Genomic DNA, 13,411 nt, shown 5'->3' with positions numbered 1-13,411 from the left:
TCAGAATGGACTGGTTGGATCTCCTTGCAGTCCAAGGGACCCTCAAGAGTCTTATCCAGCGCTACAGTTCAAACGCATCAATTCTTCAGCGCTCAGCCTTCTTCACAGTCCAACTCTCACATCCATACATGACCACAGGAAAAACCATAGCCTTGACTAGACAGACCTTAGTCAGCAAAGTAATGTCTCTGCTTTTGAATATACTATCTAGGTTGCTCATAACTTTTCTTCCAAGGAGTAAGCGTCTTTTAATTTCATGGCTGCAGTCACCATCTGCAGTGATTTTGGAGCCCCCCAAAATAAAATCTGACACTGTTTCTGCTGTTTCCCCATCTATTTCCCATGGAGTGATGGGACCGGATGGCGTGATCTTCATTTTCTGAATGTTGAGCTTTAAGTCAACTTTTTCACTCTCCTCTTTCACTTTCATCAAGAAGCTTTTTAGCTCTTCTTCACTTTCTGCCATAAGGGTGGTGTCATCTGCATATCTAAGGTTACTGAGATTTCTCCTGGCAATCTTGATTCAGCTTGTGTTTCTTCCAGTCCAGCGTTTCTAGTGATGTACTCTGCATATAAGTTAAATAATCAGGTTGACAATATACAGCCTTGATGTACTCCTTTTCCTATTTGGAAACAGTCTGTTGTTCCATGTCCAGTTCTAACTGTTGCTTCCTGACCTGCATACAGATTTCTCAAGAGGCAGGTTAGGTGGTCTGGTATTCCCATCTCTTTCAGAATTTTCCACAGTTTATTGTGATCCACACAGTCAAAGGCTTTGGCATAGTCAATAAAGCAGAAATAGATGTTTTTCTGGAACTCTCTTGCTTTTTCCATGATCCAGCGGATATTGGCAATTTGATCTCTGGTTCCTCTGCCTTTTCTAAAACCAGCTTGAACATCAGGGAGTTCACGGTTCACGTATTGCTGAAGTCTGGCTTGGAGAATTCTGAGCATTACTTTACTAGCATGTGAGATGAGTGCAATTGTGCGGTAGTTTGAGCATTCTTTGGCATTGCATTTCTTTGGAATTGGAATGAAAACTGACCTTTTCCAGGCCTGTGGCCACTGCTGAGTTTTCCAAACTTGCTGGCATATTGAGTGCAGCACTTTCACAGCATCATCTTTCAGAATTTGAAACAGCTCAACTGGAATTCCATCACCTCCACTAGCTTTGTTCGTAGTGATGCTTTCTAAGGCCCACTTGACTTCACATTCCAAGATGTCTGGCTCTAGATTAGTGATCACATCATCATGATTATCTGGGTCGTGAAGATCTTTTTTGTACAGTTCTTCCGTGTATTCTTGCCACCTCTTCTTAATATCTTCTGCTTCTGTTAGGTCCATACCATTTCTGTCCTTTATCGAGCCCACCTTTGCATGAAATGTTCCCTTGGTATCTCTAATTTTCTTGAAGAGATCTCTAGTCTTTCCCATTCTATTTTTTCCTCTATTTCTTTGCATTGATCGCTGAAGAAGGCTTTCTTATCTCTTCTTGCTATTCTTTGGAACTCTGCATTCAGATGCTTATATCTTTCCTTTCCTCCTTTGCTTTTCACCTCTCTTCTTTTCACAGCTATTTGTAAGGCCTCCCCAGACAGCCATTTTGCTTTTTTGCATTTCTTTTCCATGGGGATGGTCTTGATCCCTGTCTCCTGTACAATGTCACAAACCTCATTCCATAGTTCATCAGGCACTCTATCTATCAGATCTAGACCCTTAAATCTATTTCTCACTTCCACTGTGTAATCATAAGGGATTTGATTTAGGTCATACCTGAATGATCTAGTGGTTTTCCCTACTTCCTTCAATTTAAGTCTGAATTTGGCAATAAGGAGTTCATGATCTGAGCCACAGTCAGCTCCCGGTCTTGTTTTTGTTGACTGTATAGAGCGTCTCCATCTTTGGCTGCAAAGAATATAATCAATCTGATTTCGTTGTTGACCATCTGGTGACGTCCATGTGTAGAGTCTTTTCTTGTGTTGTTGGAAGAGGGTGTTTGCTATGACCAGTGCATTTTCTTGGCAAAACTCTATTAGTCTTTGTCCTGCTTCATTCTGCATTCCAAGGCCAAATTTGCCTGTTACTCCAGACTCTCTCTCCACAGATATTCACATGCCTCACCTCCTCACTTCATACAGGTTTCTGGTCAAATGTGACCTTGTTGGATTGGTCTTCCCTGGATACTCAAAAGTGGCATGCCCCAATCATTTTCTTGAGAATGTCCCTAATTCCCTTACTATGTTTTATCTGTCCTTCATAGAATGTGTTACCGTCTGATATCATATTATGTAGTATATGATTTGTTTACATTCATTGTCTTTTTTTCCCCATCAGAATAAAAGATTCATCATCATAGGGTCTTTGGTTCATTCACTTCTGCATCATCAGTACCTGGAACAGTACCTGGAATTGGCCAGTACTCAATGAACGTCCACTGAATAAGTAACAAAATGAATATAATCATTTTCAAATGAATTCACAGTGTGACATCAATGGATAAACCAGGGTCTATATAGCCAAAGCCTGTTATGTGAAATTATCTTCCTTCCAGCTATTACTATTGTGAATATACTGGATGGGTACCCTAGTTCTTGGTGCACATGTATATGCTTGTGTACCTGTTCAATGTTTTCCTTGAGATAAATTTCTAGAAATGAAATTTTGGACCCAAAGGTTCAGTGTCTTACAGTTAAAGGGAGGATCAAGGCTAGAACCTGGGACTCTTGACTGTTAGTCTAGTGTTCTTTACAATAAACTACAAATGAATAATGGTGTAAAATTCACATCATGAGAGGAACTAGTGAAAATATGGTGGATAATAGACATTCACTTATGTGGCTACACTTCTGGAATCTGAATGGAAAATTTCTCTCTTAAAGGTGCCTTTTCTAGCTTAACAAGGGCTGTGAAAGTCGCTCATTTGTATCTGACTCTTTGTGACCCCATGGACTATACAATCTATGGAATTCTCCAGGCCAGAATACTGGAATTGGGTAGCCAACCCAAGGATCAAACCTAGGTCATCCACATTGCAGGCAAATTCTTTACCAGCTGAGCCACCGGGGAAGCCCAAGAATACTGTAGTGGGTAGCCTGTCCCTTCTCCAGAAGATCTTCCTGACCTAGGAATTGAACTGGAGTCTCCTGCATTGCAGGCAGATTCTTTTCCATCTGAGCTACCAGGGAAGCCCAATAAGGGCTACACCTGTCGAGCAAATCTTTATTGCATCTGTTGTGCCAAGCACTGTTCTGGATGGTAAAAATGACAAACAAAAGCTTTGCCTTCTCATAGAGAGATACAAACAGTAGCATACAAGAAAAAAAATAATTCTAATAGTGATAAGTTGCTATGGAGAGAAAAATAATACAAAATAAAGTGATAGCTCTGTGGGTAGATGGGTAGCTACTTTCTAGAAGGTGATTGGGGTAGCCTCTGCTAAGAGGTGCTTTGGAACTAAGACGAGTGATGAGAAGGAGTCAACTGTGCAAATATCTTGTAGACAGCAAGTGCAAAGAGTCTGAGGCTGCTGTGATCCTCTGAGTTAGACAGGAAGGGAACACATGTGTTTCACAACTAACAGCAAAAGGAGAGTGGGAGGAGATGAAGGGGCAGTTACAGGCAGGAGTCCATGGTAACTAGCATCTTGGCTGTTTTTAGGAGCGTGGCACATTGTAAAGAATATCATTTTTATAATTTTACCCTAAGTGGCAAGCAGAAATAGTCACACTCTTTCTACACTCTGTCAATTTCTTTAAGGTTGTTTGTTCTTCAGTTGCTCAGTCATGTCTGACTCTTTGTGACTCCATGGACTGCAGCACCCCAAGCTTCCCTGCCCTCACTGTCTCCCAGAGTTTGCTCAAACTCATGTCCATTGAGTTGACAGGTTTATTGAGTCATAATTCACATAAAGTAAAATTAACTTCAGGTGGACAGTTCAATGAGTTTTGATTAATATATTCTGCCTTCTAAACACTATCACCAGAATCAAGGTATAGAATATTTGCATCATCCCAAGCAATTCCTTTTGTACCCCTTCAGTATTCATTCCCCTCCCTCATCCCTAGCCCCTGGTAATTGCTGATCTGATTTCCATTCACATAAGTTTGTCTCTTCCAGAATATCATATAAATGGAATCCTGTAGTATGTAGACTTTTGTGTCGGACTTCTTTCACTTAGCTTAAAACTTCTGAAGTCCATCAGCGTTGTTCTATGTATTAATAGTTTATTCCATTTTACAGAGAAGGAATATTCTATTGTATGGATGAATCATGATTCATTCATCAGTTGATGGGCATTTGGGTTATTTCCAGTCCTATGTATCACATACATATCTTTGTATGGACATAAAGTTTTCTTTGAATAACTAAGGGATTGCAAGGCCTTATAATATAGGTATATATTTAACTACATAAGAAAGTGCCAAGGAGTTTTCTATAAAAGATACATTATTTTTCATTTCTACCAGCAAACTATAAGAATTTCAGTTACTCTGTACCCTGCTCTGTTATTTTCCTTTTTGTGATGCTACTGGCTAGGTAGTGGTTTTAATTTGCATTTCTCTAGTATTGAGTATCTTTTTGGTACTTATTTGCCATATGTATCTTTTCTTTAGTGAATGCTCTGTTAAAAGTTTTTGCCCATTTTTTTTAAATTCAGTTCAGTTCAGTAGCTCAGTCATATTCAACTCTGCAACCTCATGGACTGCAGGACGCCAGGCTTCCCTGTCCATCACCAACTCCCAGAGTTCACTCAAACTCAGGTCCATTGAGTTGGTGATGCCATCCAACTATCCTATCCTCTGTCATCACCTTCTCCTCCTGCCTTCAACCTTTCCCAGCATCAGGGTCTTTTCCAATGACTCAATTCTTCACATCAGGTGGCCAAAGTATTGGAGTTTCAACTTCAGCATCAGTCCTTCCAATGAATATTCAGGACTGATTTCCTTTAGGAAATCAAAGGCTTTGGCCTAGTCAATAAAGCAGAAATATTGTTTTTCTGGAACTCTCTTGCTTTTTCCATGATCCAGCGGATATTGGCAATTTGATCTCTGGTTCCTCTGCCTTTTCTAAAACCAGCTTGAACATCAGGAAGTTTGACTGTGTGGATCACAATAAACTGTGGAAAATTCTGAAAGAGATGGAAATACCAGACCATGTGACTTGCCTCTTGAGAAACCTATATGCAGGTCAGGAAACAACAGTTAGAATCGGACATGGAACTACAGACTGGTTCCAATTAGGAAAAGGAGTACGTCAAGGCTATATATTGTCACCCTGCTTATTTAATTTATATGCAGAGTACATCATGAGAAATGCTGGGCTGGAGGAAACACAAGCTGGAATCAAGATTGCCGGGAGAAATCTCAATAACCTCAGATATGCAGATGACACCACCCTTATGGCAGAAAGTGAAGAAGGACTAAAGAGCCTCTTGATGAAAGTGAAAGAGGAGAGTGAAAAAGTTGGCTTAAAGCTTAACATTCAGAAAACGAAGATCATGGCATCTGGTCCCATCACTTCATGGGAAATAGATGGGGAAACAGTGCAAACAGTGACTGACTTTATTTCTCTGAGATCCAAAATCACAGCAGATGGTGATTGCAGCCATGAAATTAAAAGACATTTACTCCTTGGAAGAAAAGTTATGTTCAACCTAGACAGCATATTAAAAAGCAGAGACGTTACTTTGCCAACAAAGGTCCATGTAGTCAAGGCTATGATTTTTCCAGTGGTCATGTATAGATGTGAGAGTTGGACTATAAAGAAAGCTGAAAGCCAAAGAATTGATGCTTTTGAGCTGTGGTGTTGGACAAGACTCTTGAGATACCTTGGACAGCAAGGAGATCCAACCAGTCCATCCTAAAGGAGATCACTCCTGGGTGTTCATTGGAAGAACTGATGTTGGGGCTGAGACTCCAATACTTTGGCCACCTCATGCGAAGAGCTGACTCATTGGAAAAGACCCTGATGCTGGGAAAGACTGAAGGTAGGAAGAGAAGGGGATGACAGAGGATGAGATTGTTGGATGGCATCACCGACACAATGGACATGAGTATGGGTAAGTCTGGAGTTGGTGATTGACAGGGAGGCCTGGCAACCCCCATGGGGTCGCAAAGAATCAGAAACAACTGAGCGACTGAACTGAACCTGCATACAGATTTCTCAGGAGGCAGGTCAGGTGGTCTGGTATGCCCATCTCTTGAAGAATTTACAGTTTGTTGTGATCCACATAGTCAAAGACTTTGGCATAGTCAATAAAGCAGATTTTTTCTGGAATTGTTTTGCTTTTTCTATGATTCAACAGATGTTGGCAATTTGATTTCTGGTTCCTCTGGCTTTTCTAAATATAGCTTGAACATCTGGAAGTTCACAGTTCACATACTTTTGAATCCTGGCTTGGAGAATTTTGAGCATTACTTTGCTAGCATGTGAGATGAGTGTCATCATGCAGTAGTTTGAACATTCTTGGCATTGCCTTTGTTTGGGATTAGAAAGAAAACTTTTTCCAGCCCTGTGACCACTGCTGAGTTTTCCAAAATTGCTTGCATATGGAGTGCAGCACTTTCACAGCATCATCTTCTAGGATTTGAAATGTTTAAATTAACCAATTTTTTCTTTACTATTGAGTTGTAAGAGCATACACATATGCATGTGTATGAACACACACACACACACACAGCATTGGTCAGAAATGTATTTTGTTATTTTTATTGATTTTCTCCTGTAGCTAATCTTTTCACTTCCTTTACAGTGCCTTTCAAAGAGCAGACGCTTTTAGTTTTGATGATATCCTAGTTACCAATTGTTTTCTTTTATGGATCATGCATTTTATGCCCTATTCAATAAATTTTTGCCTAATTCAAGGTCACAGAGGCTTTTTCCCCTCTTCTAGCAGATTTTTTTAGCATGTGGAAGTCCAAATATTCCAGAAAATTTACCCTATTCATTATGTTGGTCTTGCTATGTTTGTCATTGGTAGACATGTTCATAAACAGTAATCTCTGAACTCTTATTAATTAATTACATTGTGTCTCTACTTGTTAATAAGCCCATACAGAAAAAAAAATGGAAGCTAGCAAGTTAAATTCTTCATCTCCAGCCCCTGCTTATTCCTGTCAAAAGATTTTTATCAGCTTGTCTATACTGTTTAAACAATGCACTTTGAGTGAGAATCATCGCTAATACATTGTTCTCTGCAGTCTGCTGTGTAGTTTTAATTCCTAATCACTGTTTTCGTTCTTGCTGTTGTCTCATGGGTACTAATAACCTTATCACTAATAATAGTGATAACAACCCAGACCTGTGTACAGCAGATGGGCCAGAAGGAGGTCTCTAGTTTGCTACGGCTGCTACACCTCTCTGTAGCAGCAGAGGGCAGCATTAACCCTTGCGTTGGGGAACTAACCCCAGTTTACACTTATTTTGTAACAGAAAGACTAGTGTGCCACATATGACATCCCACTGAGAAACAATGTCAGTTAAAAGGATGTAGAATCCTGTACAAAAAGGCAGGGACACCCTTTTAATATATTTGTTGTACTTACTGATGAAATATTAATAAAATTTATATTTTAAGGCAGGACAGAAACTTAAACATAGCATTTTCTCTGTGTGTTTCTTTGGGTCTTCCTAATGTACAGTGTGCATTCCCATTATACATTAACCAGAGCTCCTCAAAGACCAGAATGCCTGCTCAGAGTGCCTGCTCAACAGTGAACATCTTTTTTTCTTTCTTCTGATACTAGTAATATAACTTCTTAAAAGAATAGTATTCTTTCCCAGCTCCATAGCGGGTCACGGTGATTTGATGTTTGCTTTTTATGTGTTTACCTGGACCGTGTATCCTTGATGAATTTTATGTAAAATATCAGTGTATGATTTTGATGGATGATCCTTTGTCTCAAAAATGTATATGACAATGCCTTTGACTTCTAACAGAACAGTTCTCAGAGCTTTCTGAGAATATGCTTCCCTGGGTTATAATCGTCAGTTTGGCTCAAATAAAATTTCTTTATTTTCTTCTTAACTTTACAGTTAATTGAACTTTTGTTGACACTATTACTGTCATTACAATGTAAAATCTACATTTACATTACTATGTGAAATTTCACCAAGGAAAAGGTAGCTGTGCCGTGAGCATGGGCTTCCCAGGCGATGCTAGTGGTAAAGGACCAGCCTGCCAACACAGGAGACATAAGAGATGAGGGTTCCATCCCTGGGTGGGAAGATACCCTGGAGGAGGGCATGGCAACCCACTCCAGTATTCTTGCCTGGAGAATCCCATGGACAGAGGAGTCTGGTGGGCTATAGTCCACAGGGTTGCAAAGAGTCAGACACGACTAAAGTGACTTAGTATGTACAAACACCATTATCATACCTGTTTTGGAGTCATCATAGAATCTATCCATTTTATTGGCTATTTGATTTATTTTCTAAGATCTGGCCTATCCAACCTTTTAAAGTCCACTCAAACATGATTTTCTTCAAAAGTTTTCTCTGAGTTCACCAAAATAATAATTACCCCTATACCCACTCACAGCCTCTTTTCTATACTTACAGCACTTCTCTGCCTTAAGTTGCATTTTTTCTCTTTGTGAGGGGTGAGGGGAAGGAAGGATTTATTACTTGTAGCAAGTAAGGAGAACACGGGTATCTTTCCCAAAGTAGTGTCTCTTGAGTTGTCATTATGCACCTGCTTTTTTTTCTGTGGCTGTAGCTAAGTCCCCAATTTATCTGTGCATTAGCTCTGACAACTTCTAGTATTGCCTCATATATAACCAGTGCTGAATACATTTTTGTTGAAAGATGGGTATCAATGAAGAGTTCCTTGGTTGCCCAGTGATTAGGATTCTGGACTTTCACTGATGTGGCCCGGGTTCAATCCCTGGTCAGGGAACTAAGATCCCCACAAACTTTGCCGTGTGGCAAAAAAAAAAAAGTGGAAAGATGAATATTGAACAAAATCAAAAGAAATGAGAAAAATTTCATGTTTCCTAAATGACAGTTGTATACATATATGAGCTTCCAACTTTCAGAATCACATTAGGGCTGGAACCAACATAAGCCTCAGATGCAAAATTAAGGAAAAGGAGAAAAACTCAGTAAGCAAGATAAATAAATACAGTATTTTAAAAACAACTATTAAAGGAAAAAATCCATCAGGGATAAAACACTCCAATTTTAAATAGTCAGGATCAGCAGTTTATATTCCACCTTTTTTTTTTTAAAGACTTTGACTATGTGGATCACAATAAACTGTGGAAAATTCTTAAAGAGATGGGAATACCAGACCACCTTACCTACCTCCTGAGAAATCTGTATGCAGGTCAAGAAGCAACAGTTAGAACTGGACATGGAACAACAGACTGGTTCCAAATAGGAAAAGGAATACGTCAAGGCTGTATCTTGTCACCTTACTTATTTAACTTCTATGCAGAGTACGTCATGAGAAACACTGGGCTGGAGGAAGCACAAGCTGGAATCAAGATTGCCAGGAGAAATATCAATAATCTCAGATATTCAGATGACACCACGCTTATGGCAGAAAGTGAAGAAGAACTAAAGAGCCTCTTGATGAAAGTGAAAGAGGAGAGTGAAAAAGTTGGCTTAAAGTACCATCACTTCATGGGAAATAGATGGGGAAACAGTGGAAACAGTGTCAGACTTTATTTTGGAGGGCTCCAAAATCACTGCAGATGGTGATTGCAGCAATGAAGTTAAAAGACACTTACTCCTTGGAGGGCTTCCCTGGTGGCTCAGAGGTTAAAGCGTCTGACTACAATGAGGGAGACCTGGGTTCAATCCCTGGGTCAGGATCCCCTGGAGAAGGAAATGGCAACCCACTCCAGTATTCTTGCCTGGAGAATCCCATGGATGAGGAGCCTGGTAAGTTACAGTCCATGGGGTCGCAAAGAGTCGGACACGACTAAGCAACTTCACTTCACTACTCCTTGGAAGGAAATTTATGTTCAACCTAGACAGCATATTAAAAAGCAGAGACATTACTTTGCCAACAAAGGTCTGCCTAGTCAAGGCTATGGTTTTTCCAGTGGTCAGGTATGGATGTGAGGGTTGGACTATAAAGAAAGCTGAGCACTGAAGAATTGATGCTTTTGAACCATGGTGTTGGACAAGACTCTTGAGAGTCCCTTGGACTGCGGGGAGGTCCAACGAGTCAGTCCCGATGGAGATCAGTCCTGGGTGTTTATTGGAAGGACTGAAGCTAAAGCTGAAACTCCAGTACTTTGGCCACCTCATGCAAAGAGCTGACTCATTGGAAAAGACTCTGATGCTGGGACAGATTGAGGGCAGAAGGAGAAGTGTACGACAGAGGATGAGATGGTTGGATGGTATCACTGACTCAATGGACATGAGTTTGGGTGAACTCCGGGAGTTGGTGATGGACAGGGTGTCCTGGTGTGTTTTGGTTCATGGGGTCGCAAAGAGTTGGACACGACTGAGTGAATGAACTGAAGTGAAGTGAATTTGTTTTTATTAACTTTTGGACTTATCTCACAACACATGGGATCCTAGTTTCCTGACCAGGGATCAAACCTGCGCCCCTTGCAGTGGAAGCACAGTCTTTTTTTTTATATAAATGTATTCATTTTAATTGAAGGCTAATACTTTACAATATTGTAGTGGTTTTGCCATACATTGACACGAATCAGCCATGGGTGTACATGTGTTCCCCATCCTGAACCACATCCTGAAGCACAGAGTCTTAACCACTGGAGTGCTAGGGAAGTCGCCACATACCACCCATTTTAAACAGGAGAGGTCTTTTCATGAAACTATGTCACTCAAAGAATGGAATTATTTTCCTGAAGGCATCAGGGACAATACACTCTCAGGCAGGTTTTTAGAGCTTAATGATGAATTCCTTTTCTAATTATTTCATTCATTTACTCATCCATTTTTTATTGTTCATCTACTAAATGTCAATTACTGCCCTCGCAGCTGCAAATAGTATGGTCCAATCCACTGCAAGCCCAGATGTTGCTCTTCTGCAGTTACCTGAGAAAGTCTTTACCTACTTGGTTCCTGCCTCAGGTCCAAAATAAACTTCTCTTAGAACCTTGGACCTCCAAAGGACAAAGGCAGCTTTTATGTATTTAAATCACTATGGCCTCCTTTACCCCATGCAGACTCCAGTCTCTGTGATTTGCCCAGGACTTGATTATCTTTCTTCTGAGTCTACTGTCCTTTGTCTCCGTATTATCTTCTCTAGAGGAGGTGGCCACAGCACCTTACACTAACAGATTGTGTTCTCCAACGAGCAGATTTTGAGATAGAGTTTTGAGCAATAAGAACTCCTAGGAGCAGCCCCTCAGGAAGAAGCAGGAATGCACAGAGGGTGAAACTGAGCTGTAATACAGGTCCCACCAGCAGCTCCTGAACCAGAGTGACCTTGGGCTACGACACCCAGACCTTTACCTCCATCAGTTCTTCCTATGCACCTTGGATGAGGAACCTAGGCAACTTCCAAACTCACCGCCAGCTGAAGTCTTTCTGTGGGCCGCACCCCCACCAGGTTGGGCCATGGATTCTTCATTGAAGGAATGTCCACCTCATGTGGATATTTCAAATGGAAAACCATCTTTCAAAACATACCCTCCAATCTCATTTTATAGATTCTGTGGCCAACATAGAAAGTGACATAAAGTCACATATTAATGATCTCCTCACCAAATATTTCTTTTCACAGAAACCACAGTGCCCTCCACAAAATGCACACTTGATCAAGCTACTCTCCTACTTAAAACATCCCATGGCTTTCCATGACTCCAAGGTCTGAAATCAAAATCCTTTAAACGGACCACAAAGCTTTGTACGGCCTGGCCCCTGCTGTGTTCCCCAGCATCTCATCACACTTGCTCTGCCAGCCACGACACTGCTTTCAATATTGTGAGGCATCTTGTTTCTTCCCACTATCACACATCTTTCTTCTGTCTGAAAGACTTCACTTGATCACGACAATCCTGTGAATGATCTTACTTTGCTGTAGGCAAAAACTCTAGTATGTACGTGTGTTGTTAGACTTGAAGTTTGGGAAGCCAGTTAGTCAGTAACCAACCATCCATTGCCTAATTGCCTGTGCAGCAGCCAAATTGTTACCATGGAGATGAATATTGCTGTCAAAAATATTGGCCTTTATCTGATAGGGTTTATTGACTTGATGCCCCAATTGATATCTCCCTTCAGAGGAAGATGCCTGTTGCATTGAAATATGTATGTATCTGAACATGCATTTCTTGATGAACTGTCAAAATAGAAAAGGAAATGCAGAGAAAGTGCCAGGCAGGGCATGTTCTGGTGGCAAGTCCTCACCTGCACTTTCTTAGATGGCGTTTGTGTACATTCTGTGTCTGCTCAATTAATGTCCTGCATAATGGACAAACTAGGTTGACATTAGAGAAGCCCTTTGGAGTGAGAGAGTGAGAATGCATAAAACAGGATAAGAAGGACCAAAGGTAAAGCCAGGGGATACAGAATCATGAGACTGAATTTTGACTAGGCTGATTTGGCCTCTGGCATGGTGAAAATCTGGGGCTCAGAGTCAAAGGCTTTGGAAAGAGTTCCCCTTTATCGCTCTCCTCTGGCACATTGCCCCTCACATTTCCAGAAGGCCTCCCCCAAATCCCTCTCAGGTCTCTTAGAGAACATGCCTCTTGGTTTCTTTCTCCCAAGACCCACTGTTTCAAGAGTTAATTCCAAGGACACATTGATCCCCAGAACTGATTGATCTTGCTTATCGGAAATCACAAGGTGGGATTTTCCAGCCGCCCACCAGAGCAACTGAGAAGGGCTTCCCCTCATCCTCCCAAGCCACCACTCCTCCCTATCTTGTTTCTCACCTCCTCCACCTCTATCACATACATGTGCTTTGCAGAGAAAGTCCCTAAGTTTTACTGGAAACCCAGCTTCCGTCCTCGTAGACTGTTGTCACAGAGAAGAATGAGCAGAGAACTGCAAGACTAGCAGATGACTCCCAGGCTCATACAAACACACATGGTTCTCAGAATCATTTTTCTCAAATGCCGCTTTATCATCTGTTGTTAACAATTTAATGATTTTCATAGACACAGGAAATTTATTTACAACTTCTTAAAATTGAAATGATTCATTTTTATAATGGACATTTGAAAATTGCAGTGTCTCACTTCTAATATATGTTTTTTTATTTTTAGAATCATTTTGCACATGCATACATCACTTACATATTTCATAAGTATAGACCATTTTGAATTATTCTAGTATTTCTCACCAAAATAGCAAACCTTTCCTGTGTTCCTGGATAGTGAGTATGTCACTTAGATTTTTTAAATTTTATACTTATTGAAAGATTATTTTCCAGACTTAGATATTTTGTTATCTCTTGCACATATATTAAAAGGGAAACATACGTGAA

The sequence above is a fragment of the Oryx dammah genome, unplaced genomic scaffold, assembly GCF_014754425.2.
Source record: "Oryx dammah isolate SB20612 unplaced genomic scaffold, SCBI_Odam_1.1 HiC_scaffold_5, whole genome shotgun sequence".
Classification (NCBI taxonomy): Eukaryota; Metazoa; Chordata; class Mammalia; order Artiodactyla; family Bovidae; genus Oryx; species Oryx dammah.
Note: the sequence above shows the minus strand (reverse complement) of the source record.